We start from the raw sequence: 22,869 nt of genomic DNA, 5'->3' as shown, positions 1-22,869 counted from the left end.
TTATGCTACCCTTAACTGAGTGTCCTCTTCTTGTTTTGGATTCGCTAAAGCCTCCTCAAAGCTGTGCATGCCTTTCCTGTCCATTCATTGTTGGGAAAGTTCATGTATTCTGAGTGGGATCACCCAGATAAGCATTTTTTCCCTCCTAAAAAGTTTTTCACACTTTATCCTATGGAGGAAAAAACTTTCTAAAGGTGGAAGATACCAGCAATTGACGCTGATTAAAAGTTTGACTTGTCCAGCAGACAATGCTCAAATACTAATGCCGCATACACACAAGCGGATTTTCCATCGGAAAAAACTTGGATGGTTTTTCCGACGGAATTCCGCTCAAGCTTGTCTTGCACACACACGGTCACACAAAAGTTCTCTAAACTTTCGACCGTCAAGAATGCGGTGACTTAAAAAAATTAAGTTCAATGCTTCCGAGCATGCATCGAATTGTTTACGAGCATGCGTAGGAATTTTGCGCGTCGGAATTTGTACAGACGATCCCATTTTCGGATAGGAACTTTTTCCGACCGAAAAATTGAGAACCTGCTCTCAATCTTTTGCTGGCGGAAATTCCGCCACCAAAAGTCCGATGGAGCATACACACGGTCGCATTTTCTGACCAAAATCTCTCATCGGTCTTTTGCTGGCCGAATTTCCAATCGTGTGTTTGCAGCATTAGGGTTCCAACGCATAAAGAGTTGGAATTCCTATTAAGAAATACAAATTAAAAAAAAAACATATATTGTTTTTCTGACAGGTTGAGTGTCTCAGCCTGTGCTGACAGTAATTGGTATATGTCAAATCCTTGAGAGACCAGTTTTAAACAGGTTCTCAAAGTTATCCCTGTTCAGCAGGCCCAGGTTCTGGCAAGCTCCTGGTAGCTTTATGTTGGCAATAGATGCTATGAGAGATTCTATCTTCAGGCCTCACACATTTCGCTGGGCTGGTACATATGTATAGAATACTATGGTTGAAAAATTGGTCAGCCGAAGCATCATATCTAAAAAAAAAAAAAATCCTGGCTGATTTTCCTTTTTGCAGTGAACAGCTGTTTGGGATATCTTGGTTAATTCATCCAAAGAATTTCTAGTGGAAAGGTAGCCCTTTGCCATTTAAGAAAAGGAGTAAATGTATTTCATTTAAAAAAGCTCCTTCTCCAGTGCCAGGGGTATCAGCCTCCAGGTAGTCACGACGGCTTCCCCCATCAAGTTCAAGAGGTAATCGTCAGGGACAAAAGAAACCTACAAACAAGATACTAAAGTTTCCTTATGAGGCGCCCCCGGTCGCTTGGGGGTGGAAAGACGTCTCCAGTTCTCAAGGGTCTGGCAGAAATAGCTCTAGAGTACAATCTGGGGTTTCAAGAGTAACCGTCTCCTGGTTTTCTCAGGTCAAACGTTCCTAAGATCCAGAGAAAAAGAAGTCTCTCTTCTAGCATTGGACCATAATTTAGCAAATAGTGGTCATTCTGGTCCCCATGAAAGAGCTGGAGTTGAGGTTTTATTCAAACCTTTTTTTCAAGGCAAAATCAAATGGAAATGTCAAACCCATTTTGGATTTCAGGAACCTAAACCGGTTCCTGAATATCCGCTCTTTTTCGCATGGAGTCAATCCAATCAGTTGTCTCCATCTTACAAGGAGGAGAACTTTTTACGTCGATTGACGTCAAGGGTGCATACCCCCATGGGCATATTTCCCCGCACACTAGAAATATTTAATTATTAAGGTAGAAAATCTTCATTTTCAGTTTCCTTCTATTCAGCTTGCATGAGGGAAAGATGGTGGCTTCATTCGAGGCCGTTCCTTCTGCTCAGTTTCATTCAAGACTGCTGCAAAACGGTATCTTATCGGCTTGGAACAAGAGGGTTCAAGCTCTAGATTTTCCAATGTGTCTGACTCCAAAGGTGCGCCGGAGCCTCAGTTTATGGTTAATACCAAAAAACTGCAAAGGGAAAAATCCTTCCTACAGTTACCTGGGAAGTGGTAACAACATACGCCAACCTTTTTTAGGTTGGGGAGCAGTCCTGGAAGAGGCAAATGTCCAAGAGAAGTGGTCCAGATTAGAAATGACCTTGCCCATTACCATTCTACAGATTCGGGCAGAGCGCTTGGTCCCGAGGGCCTGGACGTTTCATTTGTGGAGCTGTCCTGTCATGATCCAATCTGACAATGCCACAGCAGTGGCCTATATCAATCGCCAAGGGGGCACAAGACGTTGTGCGGCCCAGAGAGAGGTGAATCCTATCCTATCTTGGGCAGAAAACAATGTACCTTGCCTATTGGCAGTTTTGAATACTAGGAATACAAAATTGGCAGGCAGTCTATTTGAGTCGCCAGCAGTTGTTCACGGGAGAATGGTTCCTTCACCCCGATATCTTCTGACAATAGGTCAAAGATGGGGGATTCCAGACGTAGATCTGTTTGCGTCCAGGTTCAACAAAGAGATTGTCAACTTTGTGTTAAGAACAAAGGATCCGCTAGCATGCGGAAAAAGTACCTTGGTGTTCCCGTGGAATCAGTTTTACTGTTTTATGCATTCCCTCCTTTTCTGCCTGCATCCACGACTTCTTTGCAGGATCAAGCAGGAAGGGAAGTCTGTGATTTTTTTTGTGACCCAGAAGATCTTGGTATGCAGACATCATAAGGTTGGCGGTAGGGGTCCCATGGACCCTACCACCACATCCAGACCTTCTCTTGCAAGGTCCAGTATTCCATCTTGCCTTTCAAACGCTAAATTTAACGGTTTGGCTATTGAGACCCACATTCTGAGGAAACATGGGCTGTCTGGTTCAGTGGTATCTACCTTGGTTAATGCAAGGAAGCCTGCCTCCATAATCATATATTATGGAGTCTGGAAAGCATATGTCTCCTGGTATGAAACCAGGGGTTGGCACCCCAGGAAATAGGTCATAGGTAGAATCCTTGACCTTCTGCAGATGGGGTTAGAAATAAAGCTGGCCTTGAGTACTTTCAAAGGAGAGGTCTCAGCCTTATCAGTATTTTTTCAACGACCACTTGCTTGGCATTCTCTAGTTCGTAGCTTTATTCAGGGAGTAACGCGGCTTAATACTCCGGTTAGGTCACCCCTGAACCCTTGGGACTTGAATTTAGTTCTGTCGGCATTACAAAAACAGCTTTTTTTGAGCCGATACGACATATTCCCTTGGTCCTTTTTTTGACAAGGAAATTTGTTTTTCTGGTAACCATATCTTCTGCAAGAAGGATATCAGGGTTGGCTGCTCTTTCTTGTAAAGAGCCATATTATTATTATTCACAAGGATAAGGTAGTATTGCGTCCTTATCCTAACTTTTTACCGAAGGTAGTATCAGGTTTTTATCTAAACCAGGATATTGTTCTACCTTCATTTTTTTCCAGAACCCTGTTCTATGGAAGAAAAACACTACATTCTCTTGATGTGGTGAGAGCAGTCAAAGTCTTCTTAAAGGCGACTGATCAGATTTGGGAAACAAATGTTTTGTTCGTATTGCCTGAAGGTCCTAAAAGAGGACAGGCAGTATCGAAATCTACTATTTCTAAATGGATTCAACAAGTAATCTTACAAGCTTATGGTTTAAAGAGGTAGATTCCACCCTCTCAAATCAAAATGCACTCCTCTAGGGCTGTTAGTGCTCCGTGGGCAGCACATAACTAAGCCTCCATGGCTCAAATCTGCAAGGCCGCAACTTGGTCTTCAATCCATACATTTACCAGATTCTATCAGGTGAATGTAAAAAGGCACGAGGATATTGCCTTTGAGCGTAGTGTGCTGCTACAAAAATGCTACAAAACTGAGGTACTCCCAGTATGGGAGGGGTTATATAGGGAGGCAACTTCCTGTTTAGGGTGTGCCAGTGTCCAGCACCTGAAGGTGGCCTATAACCCACATAGTAACTACTATGGCTCTGTGTCCCGTGATGTACTTCAAAAGAAAAGGATTTTACAGGTAAGCTGTTATAAAAATCCTATTTTTTAATGTAAAGGGAACTGCAGATTTTTTTTTGCACATTTTTAGGTCTTTATAAAATAAAGTACAATTGTAGCAATGATTCATTGAGTGATCAGTCATCACTATAGGACATTGCTGTACGGGACACTCAGATCTGATGTTCGGCATTTGTCCCTGTCCTGGTTTTGCTGAGTAGGTAGGACTATCTAGCAGAGGCAGGGTGTATATAAGAGATAACGAATGCATGGGGTGTTATCTTTGGACATTGTGGAGTCACACCCAGCTGGTCCTGGCTCAGATCACACACTTCAGTATGCAGAGCTCCATAGAAAGTTTATCATTGCTTTGGAAGGACCTGGGGGGGGGGGGGTACGCTATAATAGACCAATGGCATGGGGCATGATTCATTATTATAGAAATTTACATAGTGTCACCAATTTACACAGCACTATCAGTCCCTGCCCCCAAGGAGCTTACAATCTAAGGTCCCTATCTCACATGCATACATACTAGGGCCAATTAACCTACCAGCATGTTTTTTAGAGTGTGGGAGGAAACCGGAGTACCCAGAGTGAACCCATGGCTGCACAAGGAGAACGTGCAAACTCCATGCAGGTAATACTATCCTGACCAGGATATAAACCAGGGACCCAGTGCTAACCACAAAGCCAAAGGGTTACTTTTGTGTTCCCATTCCTAGATAGAATGCTGCCCCAGGTTCCCCTCAGTGCTAGCTGCATGTCGGAAGGCCTAGCCACTTGATTGTGCCATCTTTACTGAAGGGAAGGGTAGGAGTTAAAGCAGAGTTCCACCCAAAAGTGGAACTCCTGCTTATACACTTCCTTCCCCCCTCCAGTGCCACATTTGGCACCTTTCAGGTTGGAGAGGGGAACTGGGACCTGTTTTTGACAGGTCCCCTTCCCCACTTCTGGAGATGGAGCCGCGGCCCGATCTCCCAGGAAATTCGGCCCCCCTCCTCCTTCACCCACTGCTGGGCAAATTAGAAAACGCAGCGCTCTTTGCGCATGCTCAATAGGGAACCAGCTGTGAAGCTGAAAGGCTTCACTGCCACCTTCCCTTACCAGGAATGGCGGTGGCAGCACCCAGGAGTCAATCTGAAGATCGGTTGGGGTGTCGACATCGCGGACTCCCTGGACAGGTACTGTAAGTGCCCTAATATTAAAAGTCAGCAGCTACATTTGTAGCTGCTGACTTTTATTTTTTTCAACCAGGCTGGACCTCCTCTTTAAGGCTCTACTCACACCATGTAGGTGCGATGAAATGCGTGTGCGTTTCCACGTGCAGCATAGCCCATTCGCTTCAAAGAGCTGCCCTATGCGTAAGAAATGCACAGAAGACCTTGACTCATTTGCAAAATGGTTTACAAATCGTGCTGCACCGAAACGCATGGTGCTGCGACAACCATGTGTTTCAGCACCCAAAACACATGTATTGGCAGATCAAGAATTATTGGCACCACCGCATGCTTGCTAAATCATGTTTCTGCGCACGTTAGGAAAGCGCTTGATTGAAGCGGAGTTCCACTCAAAAGTGGAAGCTCCGCTTATCAGTCTCTTCCTCCCCCCTCCGGTGCCACATTTGGCACCTTTCGGGGGGGGGGGGGGGGTACCTCCACTTTAAGCATGCATTCCCGACACACATAAGTGTGAACATAGCCTTAGACTGGATATTCACTTTCATTGAAGATCACATGATCATGTGACTAAGCCTTTAGACATTTCACCAAAACTGAAAGTGGATGTACAGCCATGCCCATTTTGTTTTCCATTTGGATAGAGCAGAGAAGGGTTATAGCCTAGCTACGGTGCTGTCCTCTTCTCTCCTCCACTCTGGTGGGCTGTAGGTGGTCCCTCCACATGAAGACTTATAGTTTTGATGCGGATCCAGTCCTCAGAAGGGATGTGCTGGAACTGGAGAGAGTCCAAAGATGGGCAACGAAATTAAAAAGGGGATTGGAGGACCTCAATTACGAGGAACGACTGCAAGCGCTAAATGTATTCTCTCTGGAGAAGAGACACTTGAGAGGGGACATGGTAGCAATTTACAAATATCTCAATGGTGACCCCAGCGTAGGTAGAAAACTATTTAATCTCAGGGGGTGTAAGAGGACACGGAGCCACACAATGAGATTGGAGGAGAAGCAGTTTTATCTTAAAGTGGTTGTAAACCCTCCCTCCTGACTTTTAACTATAGGTAAGCCTAGAAGAAGGCTTACCTATAGGTAGTGGAAATATCTCCTAAACGTGCGCCGTTTAGGAGACATTTCACTTTTAATGCGCCGATGATGTAATCGGCGCATGCGATGTGAAGAAACGGACCTCAGTGCCGTTTCTTCCCCAGGCAAGTGCGGGAGTGACATCATGCGGCTCTGGCCAGTCACAGAGCCGGAGTCTGCAGCCCCTGGAAGGAAGAGAGGCGAAGATGGTTGCAGCCTGCACAGGGGACAGCGATGGATTCATTTGCAGGTAAGTGACACATAATGGGCTAGTATGCGATGCATACTAGCCCATTATGCTTTTAATTTGCAGGCTTTGCAGGGAGCAAAAGAGGAAGTAAAACCCAACAGGGTTTACTTCCTCTTTAAGCTACATAGGGGGTTTTCACTGTTGGGTCGATAAGGATGTGGAACTCTCTCCCACAATTGGTGGTGTCAGCGGGAAGTATGCATATTTTTAACACTCTTGGACGTGCATCTTAAAGAACACAACATACAGGGATATGGGAAATGATTATAGACACTGACACACACACCTACACAGGTTGAACTGGATGGACTATTGTCTTTATTCAACCTTACGAACTATGTATTGTACATGGAGGAGGCAAGCATACAACCTTGGCCAGGAGCACCTCAGAGAGGAGGCTTTGCTGGAATGGTCGCATGGATGGGAGAAGCCTACAGGAGCCCAGGAATAAGTTACGTATTACTCCTTATTCCTGAATAGTTTTTTTTTCTTCTGTTGGACTTTAAAATGCCTCTTAAGTTTTTGTCCACTTGTGTCCCAATTGGGAAATTTCCCTTCACTTAATGTTGTGTAGACACAACAGGAAATGAGAGGAATTCTCTTGAAAGTGACATTATGCACTGGAAGTAAGGTCCCATCATACCAGCTAATAAACATTTTTTTGCTGTAAATTCTAGCCCTACATTTTATTGTATTTTTATAGGGTATTTCTTCTACATTGCTCAATTTATATAAAGTCCTTACCTGGCCATTTTCTACACTGGACGTGATTGGCCGGGCATAGCCTGAGCTCTGTTATTTAACAATGAATACACTCCTTGCTCAAGAGGAACTCATGTTCCAGTTGCGGGTGAGCAGTTAGAATGACGTAACTGGCCATTATTCCCCAGATGAATTTTTGGTTGCAAGCCTTGATATTACAAGGACCATTGGACAAACACTGGACCTCATTCAGGCATAACACCGACTTGTAGCATTGTAAAAACACATAAGGAGCGAAACATTATCAAATAGAATATAGCAACTACATAATAATGAAATAATAAATTCTATCTATCTATGTGTGTGTGTGTATATATATATAAAAAGAGTGAAAAATTTAAGGGGATCTGAATACTTTCCGTCCCCACTGTATATACACATACATACATGTGTATGTATAATATATAAAAATTATATATATATATATATATATATATATATATATATATATATATATATATATATAATATATATAATTTTTATATATTATACATTTCGTTATATTAAAAAAAAAAAATATATATATATATATATATATATATATATATATATATATATATATATATATATATATATATATATATATATATATATATATATATATATTGTGTGTATGTGTATATACAGTGGGGACGGAAAGTATTCAGACCCCCTTAAATTTTTCACTCTTTTTTTATATTGCAGCCATTTGCTAAAATCATTTAAGTTCATTTATTTCCTCATTAATGTACACACAGCACCCCATATTGACAGAAATACACAGAATTGTTGACGTTTTTGCAGATTTATTAAAAAAGAAAAACTGAAATATCACATGGTCCTAAATATTCAGACCCTTTGCTCAGTATTTAGTAGAAGAACCCTTTTGATCTAATACAGCCATGAGTCTTTTTGGGAAAAATGCAGCAAGTTTTTCACACCTGGATTTGGGGATCCTCTGCCATTCCCCCTTGCAGATCCTCTCCAGTTCTGTCAGGTTGGATGGTAAACGTTGGTGGACAGCCATTTTTAGGTCTCTCCAGAGATGCTCAATTGGGTTTAAGTCAGGGCTCTGGCTGGGCCATTCAAGAACAGTCACGTAGTTGTTGTGAAGCCACTCCTTCGTTGTTTTAGCTGTGTGCTTAGAGTAATTGTCTTGTTGGAAGGTAAACCTTCGGCCCAGTCTGAGGTCCTGAGCACTCTGGAGAAGGTTTTTGCCCAGGATATCCCTGTACTTGGCCGCATTCATCTGTCCCTGCAGCTGAAAAACACCCCCACAGCATAATGCTGCCACCACCATGCTTCACTGTTGGGACTGTATTGGACAGGTGATGAGCAGTGTCTGGTTTTCTCCACACATACCGCTTAGAATTAAGGCCAAAAAGTTCTATCTTGGTCTCATCAGACCAGAGAATCTTATTTCTCACCATCTTGGAGTCCTTCAGGTGTTTTTTAGCAAACTCCATGCAGGCTTTCATGTGTCTTGCACTGAGGAGAGGCTTCCGTTGGGCCACTTTGCCATAAAGCCCTGACTGGTGGAGGGCTGCAGTGATGGTTGACTTTCTACAACTTTCTCCCATCTCCCGATTGCATCTCTGGAGCTCAGCCACAGCGATCTTTGGGTTCTTCTTTACCTCTCTCACCAAGGCTCTTCTCCCCCGATAGCTCAGTTTGGCCGGACGGCCAGCTCTAGGAAGGGTTCTGGTCATCCTAAACATCTTCCATTTAAGGATTATGGAGGGCACTGTGCTCTTAGGAACCTTAAGTGCAGCAGAATTTTTTTTGTAACCTTGGCCAGATCTGTGGCTTGCCACAATTCTGTCTCTGAGCTCTTCAGGCAGTTCCTTTGACCTCATGATTCTCATTTGCTCTGACATGCACTGTGAGCTGTAAGGTCTTATATAGACAGGTGTGTGGCTTTCCTAATCAAGTCCAATCAGTATAATCAAACACAGCTGGACTCAAATGAAGGTGTAGAACCATCTTAAGGATGATCAGAAGAAATGGACAGCACCTGAGTTAAATATATGAGTGTCACAGCAAAGGGTCTGAATGCTTAGGACCATGTGATATTTCAGTTTTTCTTTTATAATAAATCTGCAAAAATGTCAACAATTATGTGTTTTTCTGTCAATATGGGGTGCTGTGTGTACATTAATGAGGAAAAAAAATTAACTTAAATGATTTTAGCAAATGGCTGCAATATAACAAAGAGTGAAAAATTTAAGGGGGTCTGAATACTTTCCATCCCCACTGTATATATATTATATATATTGTGTATATGTGTGTTTTATATTCAAATAATAATAAAGTCACGCCTTCTCGACCCCCAGAGAAACACACAGCAGGCGTGTGGAGGTGCCGTTAATTCTTAATTTTATTGATAATTCATTCTTAATCAAATCATTCCTAAAGGCACCCTGACGGATATGCAACCACTGCATGCTGTTGTGTGCACCAAACTGCCTGGTGCCGCAGCAGATTTAAAAAAAGGGTTGGGATCTTCTTTCCCTGTGTTTCTCGCGGGTAGGGCAGCCCACTGAAATGAATGGGTTCTACGTGCAACATGCGTGGACCACAACAATAATACAGAAACAAATAGGCATTCAGTAACTGTAGACTCCACTTTCACAGGAAAAAAATAGCAAAAAATAAATAAATAATATAGCGTATACAATTGCTACACGAGGCATATTGTAATTAAATGTTATTAAAGACAACATTTCCTTTTCAATCTGCAGCTTTGTAATTTTCTGTACAATGCAATATGGCAACCTGGAGGCGTTCTGTACACAGATGGTATACAGAACGCCCCCCCCCCCCACAGATATGTAATTTCCTGCTTGTGTGATTGTCTCACTAATTTTCCCAGAAGGCTGCACTAAGATACAAGTCAGATTTCAGTCATCCCCTGCAACAATAATGCCATTTTTGGTGAGCTACTCCCCAATAGGAAATCACGTCTAAAAAGATGCAGACCCTGACACTTTCCTCATTAGAACCTTGCAGGTGCAGCAGCTGGTTGATAATTACAAAGTCACTCCTATTCACATTCACTCTGCACATGCACACAGACAAACAGCTATTACTTCAGAATAGCAAAAGGTAGGAATCTGCAAAAAAGATTGTTAAAACCCCTGCAATGTACAGAGATCACCCAGAGTGGGGTTGTTTTATTTTCTCAACAAAAGTGGAGTTACTCTTTAAAATTGTCGACTAGTATTTGCAGGAAACAATTTCTCTTTTTTTTTGTCTCTGAAATCATCCCTATTTACAGCTAGTCTTACTGAAACTGGCCATATACCAGGAGAATTTTGTTGTAAATGTATTTTTTAAGAAAGTTTGTTTGATTTTCTAATTATAAGTGAGATGATAAAGATCTCAACAACACTTTACAGTGAGCATGTTGAATATCTACTAAAACAGGTCAGCAATTGTCATTGCAAGCACACTGATGTCTTCTGGGTCCTGTGCCAAGCAGCTGAACACAGGGGGGTGCTTGCTCTGCATTGGCCGCCATTCACAGATTGTCTTGTATTTTTTTTTTCAGCCAATACAAGGTGTTCTCTGATTGGACGAGGTGATGATGCGGGGTGGTGATGTCATAATCTTCACCTGGTCCAGTCATTACACACCTTTATTTTGTATGTATACTTTGTACTCTGATAAAGTATGAAATGGGAACTCTCTATAGCCCAGTGCCCAACCTGAGTGTTTGGGGCCAAATGAGGCCCTCTGTCACTTATTTGGTGGCCCTAGCAGCCCCTGGAGGCAGGAGGCTGCATTTCTCAACCTCATTATTTCTTAGTGATGAAAAATATACTTTAAGCTGACTTCTAGTAGCCAAATGGTTTGGTTTATGACTTTCCGTCTATCTTACCTTTTACCATGCTGTCTATCTCTTTTTACAATTTTTTTCTTTTATATTTTACAACAGAATAATCTGAAATATCAAAAGAGGCTGTAGGGAGCACAAATGTAGAAGCATTGATTTGTAAGGGGGCTGTAATGGGGGCTGTAATAGCGGTGCTCCCTAGCTGTCTCATGTGATGTGTCTCCAGTCTACATGTCTTCTGAAACCTGTTCCTGTCTACAGGTCTCCTGAAACACATTCTATTCTAAAGATCTCTTGAAACATGTTCTATTCTACAGGTCTCCTGAAACATGTTCTTATCTACAGGTCTCTTGAAACATGCTCTAGTCTACTGATCTCCTTAAACATGTTCTACTCTACAGGCCTGCTAAGACATGTTCTTATCTACAGGCCTCCTGAAACATGCTCCTGTCTACAGGTCTCCTGAAACATGTTCTTGTCTACAGGTCTTCTGAAACATGTTCTTGTCTACAGGTCTCCTGAAACATGTTCTTATCTACAGGTCTCTTGAAACATGCTCTAGTCTACAGGTCTCCTTAAAGATGTTCTACTCTACAGGCCTGCTAAAGCATGTTCTTATCTACAGGTCTGGTCATGTCTACAGGTTTCGTGAAAAATGTTCTAGTCTACAAGTCTTCTGAAAGATGTTCTAGTTCACACATTTCGTGAAACACATTCCAGTCTACATGTCTCCTGAAACAACTCCTGAACCTGATAGCTTTTCAGGCGCAAAAACGTGCGAAAACGCATGTATTGTCCATCCCTTGAAGTCTGTGGGGCCAAAACTGTGCAAAACAGCTGCAAAAAAGCTCTTTCACCTTTTCGAGCTTTCACTGACTGAGCCTGGAGATGTGAACAGCATGTATATTGAAAGTAATAAGATTCCTATTGGGCAACATTGATGTGCATAGGCTTAGATGCAAAAACACAAGCAGAAGCATTCATTTGTAAAAGAGGGCTGTTCCCATTGGAAAAGTTATCCTCCTGTCTTGTTCTGGGGACAACTCTAACATATTAGACTTCCCCTCACTTTCTTTCTCTGTGACAATAGTAACCAGGGCAAACAGAGGAGAGTCTAACCCTTCCCTGTTCTATCCAACATGTAAAAAAAAAGGTTTTGCCTGGAAATACAATATAATGCTCTAGTATCTCTCACTACGTTATGTTCTTTGGTTCCTGGTGAAAATGGAACCTAGGACTTCAACACTTCAACCCGATATTCTTCTTATACTGTAGGGTCTTGGCTACCTGCTCCTTGGAATTCCATCACCCCAAATATAGATTCAGTTTTCGATATGGCGTTACTACTATAATATAAAAGTGACCATCCTCGTTATTTTGGCCTTAATGCTACAAAACTAGTAAACATACACTACGGCATATGTATCTGGGCAGGACTGAGCTTAGAAAAGCAGCTTTTTTTCCTCTGTAGCAAAGAAGGGGACTGATAAGAAAGAGCTTCTGGTAGAACTTTCAGTAAAACCTGCTGACACCAGCAAAACAAGCAAGAGGCAGAATACGCATAGTACAGGCTGTAACAGGGGTAACTAAGGAGCAAGGCATTTAAAGGGTCTGTCCACCCAAAACTAATATTCCAGTTTTGGTAGGTGCTGCAGGGTTGCCTGCCAAGTCCTTATATGGCTCAAGGTCTGCACACCTGCTGTGGCCATTACAAAGGATTCCAATTCTCCCTACTGAATTTTTTTATATTATATTGTTATATTTATATTATATGTGATACAGTATATTATTACTTGTGATATTACTGTATATTATATGCAATATAATATTATACTATATTATATTTTATTTGATATTTTTGATTGATATATTTATATAATATAATATCATATAATAAAATATAAATATTATATCACATTTATAAAATGTATTTATTTTATATTATATTATGTTATATGTTATATTTTATTATGTGATATTATATTATATTTTATATTACATTATATTTTATTTGAGGTTATATTATAAAATAACATCACATATAATATATTATCAAATATACTATAACATCACATAAAATGTTATATCTAATAACATATAATATCACATATAAAATATAACATATAATACAATATCACGTTATAATATACTTTATTATATGTAATATTATATTTTATATGATATATATCATATTTTATTATATGTGATATTATAATATATTGTATTTTATATTATATTTGATGTTATATTAGAACATATATAATATAATGTCACATATAATTAAATATAATATAACATCACATACAGTATAATATATCACATAAAATATAATAACAAATAAAATATAATATAATATCACATATAATATAATTTAGCATCACATAAAATATATAATATAATATTACATATAATAAATTATATAAGTATATGTTATATTTTATTATATGTTATAATGTATTATATTATATTTTATTATAATGGAAGTACACCCATTGTGGCCATTATGAAGGGTTTCCATATTATATTAGATATTCTATTTTATGTGATATTATATTTGATATTATCTTATATGTGATGTTACATTATAAGATAACCTCATATAAAATATAATATAAAATATAATATAACATAATAAAATATAACATATAATATAATAAAATACATTTTATAAATGTGATGATATAGTTGAAATTATATTATATTTTATTATACAGTATGTTATATTATAGTATTTTATATTATGTAATAATGGAAGTACACCCATTGTGGTCATTATGAAGGGTTTCCATATTCATAATAATAGTTTAATTGGCTTCCAGCCCCTTCTGCTTGGTATGCCTGTGTGGGGTTATTAAATTGTAAGCTCCTTCGGGAGATGAGAATGGATCAACGTTCTCTAAAAAAATGCAGAAAAAGTGTCAGAGGTAGATAAATGTTCACAGTGATCCTTTAATATAACGGCTATTGTTTCCCAGATTTAATGACGGACGTTTGACCGATGCCTCAGAAATTTTTCACTCTAATAACGCTTCCTATCGATTTGCCAGCCTCTCATCTGTCATCGAAACACAGGACCACATTCACATTTCTTTCCCATAACGCAAAAAAAGGGGTCTATATATACCAGCATAAACAGGCAAATTATTTTGGCTCCCCATACACACTGCAATCTGACCGTACAATCTCTCTACAACCAACTTTTTGGGATTTACCAAAACTATGTAATAAGAGGATCTACCTAAACTAGCCAATCAATTTGTACCCAATCAGGCAGGTCCTTGTACTACTATACTACATATACTACATACTTTTTTTGGCAGATCTAAATCACATTGTAACTTGTGTAGTAATGTTTAGGAAGAGCATATTGCTGCTTTTTGAACGGAAAAAAAAAAATTATAATGAATAATTATAATAATAATGAATAATGAAGCCTTAGCTTTGTGCTTATATTACATAGTTTGGGTAACTCTAATTGTACAGAGATTGTAGAATCAGATTGTATAGTGTATGGTCAGCCTTAGCGCTCCAGCTCTGTATATGTCTATTATTCTTCACATATCGTACAAAAAATTTCTAAACACCTCTGTTACAAATGCCGGATTACAACATACAACTTGTAATAATAATAAAAACCAAGAGGAACTAAAATATTTTGAAACATTGTTCTATGTCATGCATGCCTAGTGCAAGGTTTGTAAAATCTTAGATGACTTGTTCTCCGATTGTATAGAAAGTCAGTAAATTTTCTTACCTGTTGCCCTGCACTGAGGACGAACATGAAGTGATGAACATCAGCGGGGCAGTCGGTGGAGGAGTGTCTTGGCCCCTCCCACAAACACTTGGGATTGGCCCATTGAGTTTCACAACTTTTAAAAGGGGGAACAAAAAAGTGGAAGCTCAGATAAGACATCAGCTCTTGTAAACAGAGTAGCAATCGAAGGGTTAACCTTAAAAAAAAAATGATGCCGTCATTGTTATGGGTGGGTGAAATTTGGATGAACGATAAAGGAGAATGTTCTTTAAAGGATAAATCCACCCTTAGGATGTTCTTTTTTTAACTTGAATGTTTTGTGCTGATTAGGTAAAATTGGAAAAACAGCAATGTGTGCTTCACAGGTGTTTATTAATTTTTTTGCAGAATAATGTAGAAGTGACTTTTTGGTTGATATCATGATTTTTAAACCCTAAAAAAAGGTTGAATCCACCAGTAATGTGTCTGTGGTTACATAGCGAGCTATGGGAAAATCGTTTATATTCCTAACTGCAGCATTGGAACCGTACCGCGCTTCAAAACTTGGAGACAAGAACGTTGCTGCCTCTTTTATTTTAATATGTATATTATTATAGTACATTATTATAATGAGCAGTTCTAAATAATTGCCTTCCTCTGGATCAACTGTAGCTATAGGGAGGGTATATGGAGGTTTCCTGTTAATCTATAAACTGCTTGAAGACCGGGCCTGTTCTGAGACATTTTTTTGTTTACATGTAAAAATCTTTTTTTTTTTTTTTTTGCTAGAAAGTTAGTTAGAACCCCCAAACATTATATATATATATATATATATATATATATATATATATATATATATATATATATATATATATATATATATATATTAATTAAAGCAGAGGCCCTGGAGAATAAAATGGTCACAGTATTTTCACAGCATTTTTTCAAACGCAATTTTTTGGGAAAAAATACACTTTCATTTTTTTATTATTCTTTTTTATTTTAATACAAAAAGAAAAAAAAAAAAAATATATATATATATATATATATATATATATATATATATATATATATATATATATATATATATATAGTGTAAGTATTCATACCCCTTGAAATTTTCCACATTTTGTCATGTTACAACCAAAAACGTAAATGTATTTTATTTTATGTGATAGACCAACACAAAGTGGCACATAATTGTGAAGTGGAAGGAAAATGCTAAATGGTTTTCAAACTTTTTTACAAATAAATATGTGAAAAGTGTGGCGTGCATTTGTGTTTAGCCCCCTTTACTCTGATATCCCTAACTAAAGTCTAGTGGAACCAATTGCCTTCAGAAGTCATCTAATTAATAAATAGAGTTCACCTGTGTCATGTAATCTCAGTATAAATACAGCTGTTCTGTGAAGTCCTCAGAGGTTTGTTAGAGAACCTTAGTGAACAAATGGTATCATGAAGGCCAAGGAACACACCAGGTCAGGGGTAAAGTTGTGGAGAATTTTAAAGTAGGGTAGGTTGTAAAAAACTATCCCAAGCTTTGAACATCTCAGGGAGCACTGTTCAATCCATCATCCGAAAATGGAAAGAGTATGGTACAACTGCAAATCTACCAAGACATGGCTGTCCACCTAAACTGACAGGCCGGGCAAGGAGAGCATTCATCAGAGAAGCAGCCAAGAGGTCCATGGTAACTCTGGAGGAGCTGCAGAGATCCACAGCTCAGGTGGGAGAATCTGTCCACAGGACAACTATTAGTCGTGCTCTCCACAAATCTGGCCTTTATGGAAGAGTGGCAAGAAGAAAGACATTGTTGAAAGAAAACCATAAGAAGTCCTGTTTGCGAGACACAGCAAACATGTGGAAGAAGGTGTTCTGGTCATATGAGACCAAAATTGAACTTTTTGGCTTAAAAGCAAAATGCTATGTGTGGTGGAAAACTAACTCTGCACATCACCCTGAACACACCAGTCCCACCATGAAACGTGGTGGTGGCAGCATCATGCTGTGGGGATGCTTTTCTTCAGTAGGGAGAGGGAAGCTGTTCAGAGTTGATGGGAAGATTCATGGAGCCAAATACAGGGCAATCAGAAGAAAACCTGTTAGAGTCTTCAAAAGACTTAAGACTGGGGCCGAGGTTCACCTTCCAGCAGGACAACGACCCTAAACATACAGCCAGAGCTACAATGGAATGGTTTAGATTAGGGCTGTGGAAATTAAAGATTAATTCCTTGATTAATCGATTGTTTTTGATCGATCAAAATTCTTTTGATCGGTACTCACCTCTCCGGCGGCTTCCGTGTCTTCAGGGAGTTCCGCCTGCCTCCGTCTGCTAACGAAGGGAAGGGGGGAGAAGTCCGGTGATGTCGAAGTTCTGATTGAACGTAACGCGTACGGGGAGGAGCTATGCATGATGTCACCCACTGCTGCCCTACGGAACTAACACGATTGTCGGCTTTACATGCTGTGTTTTTATCATCTTTATCTGAGTAGTTTGTGTTTGAACACAAAATATAAATCTTATACTTAAGCGTTGAGCACTTAGATCTTTTCTTTCTACCCATGACCTGGTGTCCTTGCTGAGATCTAAGGAGACGTGAGAGAAGTTTATGGTCCATGTTAACCCTTTTGATACCCGCTTGCATGACCACCTGTTTGCACAGGGGTCCATGCCATAAGGTGAGAGTGATTAGTTAGACCGGAGGTGGAGGGATTGTCGCGCTACTGTGGAAAAAAAAAATTACTTACGTTAGTGCTACAGTTTGAATTTAAAACGTATTTGTGTGAACTGTGACGTTAAGTCATGAATTGTGGAAACTAACTAGTGTCAGGTGATTGTATATAGTGTATACCACATTTACCACTGACTAATGCAGAGTTGCAATGCAAGGAGATCAGCTAAAAGTAGTTGGATCTGTATGTGCGTTATAATTAATCGAAATTAGTCGATTCATCGATTAAAAGAAAAATTGATTAGTCGAACACGAAAATTTTAATCTGTAACAGCCCTAGTTTAGATCAAAGAATATTCATGTGTTAGAATGGCCCAGGCAAAGTCCAGACTTAAATCCAATTGAAAATCTGTGACAAGTCTTGAAAATTACTGTCCACAGACGCTCTCCATCCAATCTGACAGAGTTTGAGGTATTTTGCAAAGAAGAATGGGCAACAAAAATTTCACTCTCTAGATGTACAAAGCTGGTAGAGACATCCCCAAAAGACTTGCAGCTGTAATTGCAGTGAAAGGGGGTTCTACAAAGTATTGACACACTTTTAAGATATTTATTTGTAAAAAAATGTGAAAAGCATTTATCATTTTCCTTCCACTTCACAATTATGAGCCACTTTGTGTTGGTCTATCACATAAAATCCAAATAAATCTATATATGTTTTTGGTTGTAACATGACAAAATGTGGAACATTTCAAGGGGTATGAATACTTTTTTAAGGCACTATATGTGTGCGCGACCTACGTATGCATTCGCCCCTGTGCAAGAGCACAGGTAGACAAGGGCGCTTTAAAAAACATTTAGATTTTTTTTTTATTTTATTTTACTCTACAAATCTACTAGAAGCAGAACCCCAGGAATGACCAGTTTTTTTATTTTGTTACAAGGCCTTGGCCAGAAGGGGACAGCTTCCAATTTCTTGGGGTCGGCGTCCACTCCTTCAGCCGAGACAATGTGCCAGAGATAGACTACTTATAGAACTGATACTTTTCGAACTGCATCTGCCACTGTCATTATATTCTACAGGGTCTCTGCTTTCAGTAAATTATAGGGCTTTATGTAATTTTTCTAGCAAAAAATGCAGAGTCTAATGTGTGTGAAACCATATGAAAAGGGACCCCCCCCTCCTGTACTGCGGGGCATTTTTCAGAGAACACAGAATTACTGTACTGGCAAAGGGTGCTTTATTGCTGGTGGGTGGCTTATGTTGCTGCGGTGGGGGGGGGGATCTATTGTTGCTGGGAGAATCTATTGTTTTGGGGCAGGTCTGTTGTCACTAGCTGCTTGAGGGTCTATTGTTGCTGGATGCTGGGGGGTCTACTGTTGCTGATGGGGGTTTATTTTTTCTTGGGTAGACCTATTGTTGCTGGTGGAGGCATTTTGTTGCTGAGATGCTTGGGCAGGCTGGAGGGTATATTGCTGGTGGGGGAGCTATTGTTTCTGGGAGGAGGGCTTAGGTTGCTGGGTAGGAGATATATTGTTGCTGATAGGGGATCTGCTAGTGTAAAGGGAGGGATCTACTGTTTTGAGGCAAGTCTATTGTTGCTGGCTGCTTGAGGGTCTGTTGTTTCTGGCTTTTTGGGATCTACTGTTGCTTGGGTGGATCTATTGTTGCTAGTGGGGATATTTTGTTGCTGGGGTGCTTGGGCATGCTGAAGGGTATATTATTGCTGAGGAGGGTATCTATTGTTGCTGTGAAGGTATCCACTGGTGTACGAGGGGGGGGGGGGGGGTTGGGGTCTGTTGTTGCTGGGGGGATATCTACTGTTTTAGGGAAACCCCGTTGTCTCTGGCTGCTCGAGGGTCCCTGGCTGATGGGGGGTATGCTGTTGCTTGGGTGGATATATTGTTGCTGGTGGGGGTATTTTGTTGCTGGGGTGCTTGGGCATGCTGGAGTGTCTTTCATTGGTGGTGGACAATCTATTGTTGGTGGGAGGAGGGCTTATGTTGCTCAGGGAGGTCTACTGTTTCTGGGGGGATCTACTGGTGCGGGTGGAGTGTAATTTTGCTGGGGTGAAGCTACTGTTTTGGGGGAGGTCTATTGTTGCTGGTTGCTTGAGGGTCTTTTGATCCTGGCTGCTGGGAGATCTTCTGTTGCTGATGGGGGTCTATTGTTGTTTGGGTGGATCTACTGTTTCTGGCAGGGGATATATTGTTGCTGGTGGAGGTATTTTGCTGCTGGGGAGCTTGGGCATGCTGGAAGGTCTAGGGTCTATTATTAGGGAATCTATTGTTGCTCAGCTTATGTTGCTGGGGGGGTGGTGGGATTTATTGTGGCTGGGGGCGAAATCTACTGGTGCGAGGAAAACGTTTTGTTGCTTGGTTGGAATCTACTGTTTTGGAGGTGGTCTATTGTCGCCGGCTGCTTGAGGGTTTATTGATGCTGGCTGCTGGGGGATTTACTGTTGCTGATGAGGGTCTATTGCAATGTGGATATATGGTTGCTGGTGTGTGGTCTATTGGTGCTGGTGGGGTGTATTTTGCTGCTGAGGGGGTCTATTGTTGTTGGGGAGGTTGGTAGAAGAGTAGGAGGCAGAGACAGTGATTGACTTGGGGGAAGCGGGGAGTACCCGCTCCCATTCTCTGAGAAAAAATACCCTGCTGTACGGTATTTAGGTAAACAATGATGCCATTGGCACGTATCCTCCATGGTGGTTCTCAGTTTCCCATGTCATGTTTTTTCGAGCTTGCCTATTAGCCCTACAGATGGCCAAAAATGACTTTCAAGATTGGCTTCACATGGATTTTTCCATAGACATACTGTAGTCCCGAAAGTTTGGATTCACCGAGCTCCGGACAAATTTAATATAGCTTGATTCACTCATCAGTAGAAGTGACCAAGCAGCCAAGAACCAAGCAGCGTCAGACTGATCTATATCTGGTGAATGGAGCAGGTATATCAGGAAACCTCAGATAGCTCTCTTTATATTCTCCCCGTGTCATTCCATTATCAGCTCCAACTTCTCACCATCTGGGACATACAAAGACACCAGATAGGACTTCTATCATGGCATCAAACGGCTGACTTCAACTATTTGACTGCAAATGTCTTTATATGGAAATCCAAGGGATAAGGTAATCGACAACAAAAGCTCTCAGATTGTGTTAAACTTCATCTTTTGGTTTCTTTGTGTTTAATAGAGGTTTTTCGGGCTGCTGTAAAGCCACCCAATCATTTCTACATACATACAGATGATACCTCCCTATTCTGGTCCAAGCCTCTGCCCCCGAGGTCCCAGGGGTTCACCCTGCTTACCATTGGTTGTGTGCAGTGACAGCTTTCTGGTGGGATAGCTCAGGTGGTCTCAGACTGGGACCTGAATATGCATTAGCTCATCCCTAATGACATTAGTTCCCCACTCTTCTCCGGGCAGTGTAAACCCAGACGTGCTCATCTCTGAGCACTTCTGGATTCACAGCTGTCAAAATCCTGGCTGGAAAGGACTGGCTACAGACTATGCTTGGTCAGTTGGAGGGGAGGACACAGGAAACATCAGGGATCTAACAGATCCTCTGATGTCTTTATAAAGAGAATTCGGCTGCACCCCACCGCCGGTCCAACAGTATTTATTGAAGACTGTAAGTAACCACCACCAGGACACAGACAATAAGTACAGGTTGACGCGTTTCACACAGACTGTGTGAAACGCGTCAACCTGTGTCTACTTATTGTGTCCTGGTGGGGATTACTCACAATACTACAATAAATACTACGGGACCGGCAGTGGTGTGCAGCTGAATTCTTACTGTCTCTACTATTATGGAAGCGAGACCACCAAGTCCAATTGGATAGTACACCCACCTGGAGCAGCGTTTCTATCATGTAGGGGGCTTGTTAGCCCCCTTTGGCAATAAGGTTAAACGTAAAAATAAATAAATGTATTTATTGAAAAAGTGTTACATTTAAAATATAGTAAATAAAATGAAAGCACCCCCATTGTCCAACACAAACATACAGTATACAAGTGTATGTGTGTAAAGGTGAACCCCTTTAAGGCCTCATTCACATGCAATACAACATACAATCGCTTCTCCTCTCGGTCAATCGGGTCTCAGGACGGGAGGTGAAGCAGGAAGACAATAGCGAATATTAATTCGCTATTGTCACACAACTGGGTGGGCTCAGGGCGCAGTGCTATGCACCCGATCCCACCCTTTTTTGAAGCCAATTAGAGCAGGGGTCTTCAAACTATGGCCCTCCAGTTGTTCAGGAACTACAATTCCCATCATGCCTAGTCATGTCTGTGAATGTCAGAGTTTTACAAAGCCTCATGGGATGTGTAGTTCCGCAACAGCTGGAGGGCCGTAGTTTGAGGATCCCTGAATTAGAGCCTCAGGCTCTAATCATGTGCTTAAAAAAAACAAAAAACATTGAAATCCATGCGTCTGGTGCCCTGCATATAGATTAGGGGGCTGTACGAATGAATGGGGGGGCAGCCCCTGCGCCCTGCATGTAGATTAGGGGGCCAGGCGCATGGATGGGGGAGCAGCCCCTGCGCCCTGCATGTAGATTAGGGGGCCAGGCGCATAGATTAGGGGGGGCGGCCCCTGCGCCCCTAATGGAGTGGCCGCTACTGTTACACAATATCATATTTTATAACTGGTGGTTAGTGGTGGCACGCTACTGCAAAGCAACAAAGAGAAGGGGGCCCTAGGTCTGCTGAGGTATGAGATTATTTTTTGGAATTTTTTTAGGGAGGTGTCACAATGCACTATGGTGAAAATTTACTAAAACTGGAGCACACAGAATCTGGTGCAGCTGTACATCATAACCAATCAGTTTGTAACTTCAGCTTGTTCAGTTAGGCCCCTTTAAGGCTGGGTTCACACTTATGCGAATTGGAGGTGGGTTTCTCCACCTCCAATTCACATGACCGTCTTTCCAGGGCGGCTGTGGCCCGCACTCGAAAAGGGTCCTGTGTGTCTTTAGCTCAGTTTCAGGTAGGAATTCAGGCAAAAAATTCGGACCTGATTCACACCTGAAATGGAAAACAGGGACGCACCGGACCCCTTGCTGCGAGCTACGACCGCAGCTAGTGTGAACCTGGCCTCACACATGCGGTCCGTTTTTTATGAATGATGATGCATCTCTATGGAAAAATGGATGATCATCCATTTACATTAGTTTACATCCGCATTTGTCAACATCTGTTTTTTTTAAATGGATCAAAGCCCTATTTTTCTTCCATTAAAAAAACTAATCGGATGCAAAACAGATGTAAACTGACAAACGGTCCGTTTTTCATCCGTTTTTACATTGGTAGTGGATGTAAAAAAAAAAAACCTGATAAATACTTCATCCATTTTGATGTGACGGATGAAATGAAATGTCTGCATGTGTTAAAGGGGTCTTGGGGTCCTTTCACACGGGCGCCTCCTCCTGAAGGACTTGCTCAGCAGGGGGGAT

The 22,869-nt window shown here is 40.9% G+C and overlaps 1 protein-coding gene across 1 annotated transcript in view; it reads right to left on the bottom strand.

Annotated features, from left to right (window-relative positions):
• The window catches only part of ALAS2 (5'-aminolevulinate synthase 2), a 37,484-nt gene extending 22,603 nt beyond the window's left edge, over nucleotides 1-14,881 (bottom strand). Inside the window, exon 1 of the mRNA XM_073600198.1 lies at nucleotides 14,755-14,881. The gene's annotated coding sequence lies outside the window, so the exon portion shown is untranslated. The remainder of the gene's footprint in view (nucleotides 1-14,754) is intronic.
• Nucleotides 14,882-22,869: the final 7,988 nt, after the last annotated feature.

Source organism: Aquarana catesbeiana, linkage group LG09 (genome assembly GCF_042186555.1).
Source record: "Aquarana catesbeiana isolate 2022-GZ linkage group LG09, ASM4218655v1, whole genome shotgun sequence".
Classification (NCBI taxonomy): Eukaryota; Metazoa; Chordata; class Amphibia; order Anura; family Ranidae; genus Aquarana; species Aquarana catesbeiana.
Note: the sequence above shows the minus strand (reverse complement) of the source record. Positions and strands in the feature narration are given on the sequence as shown.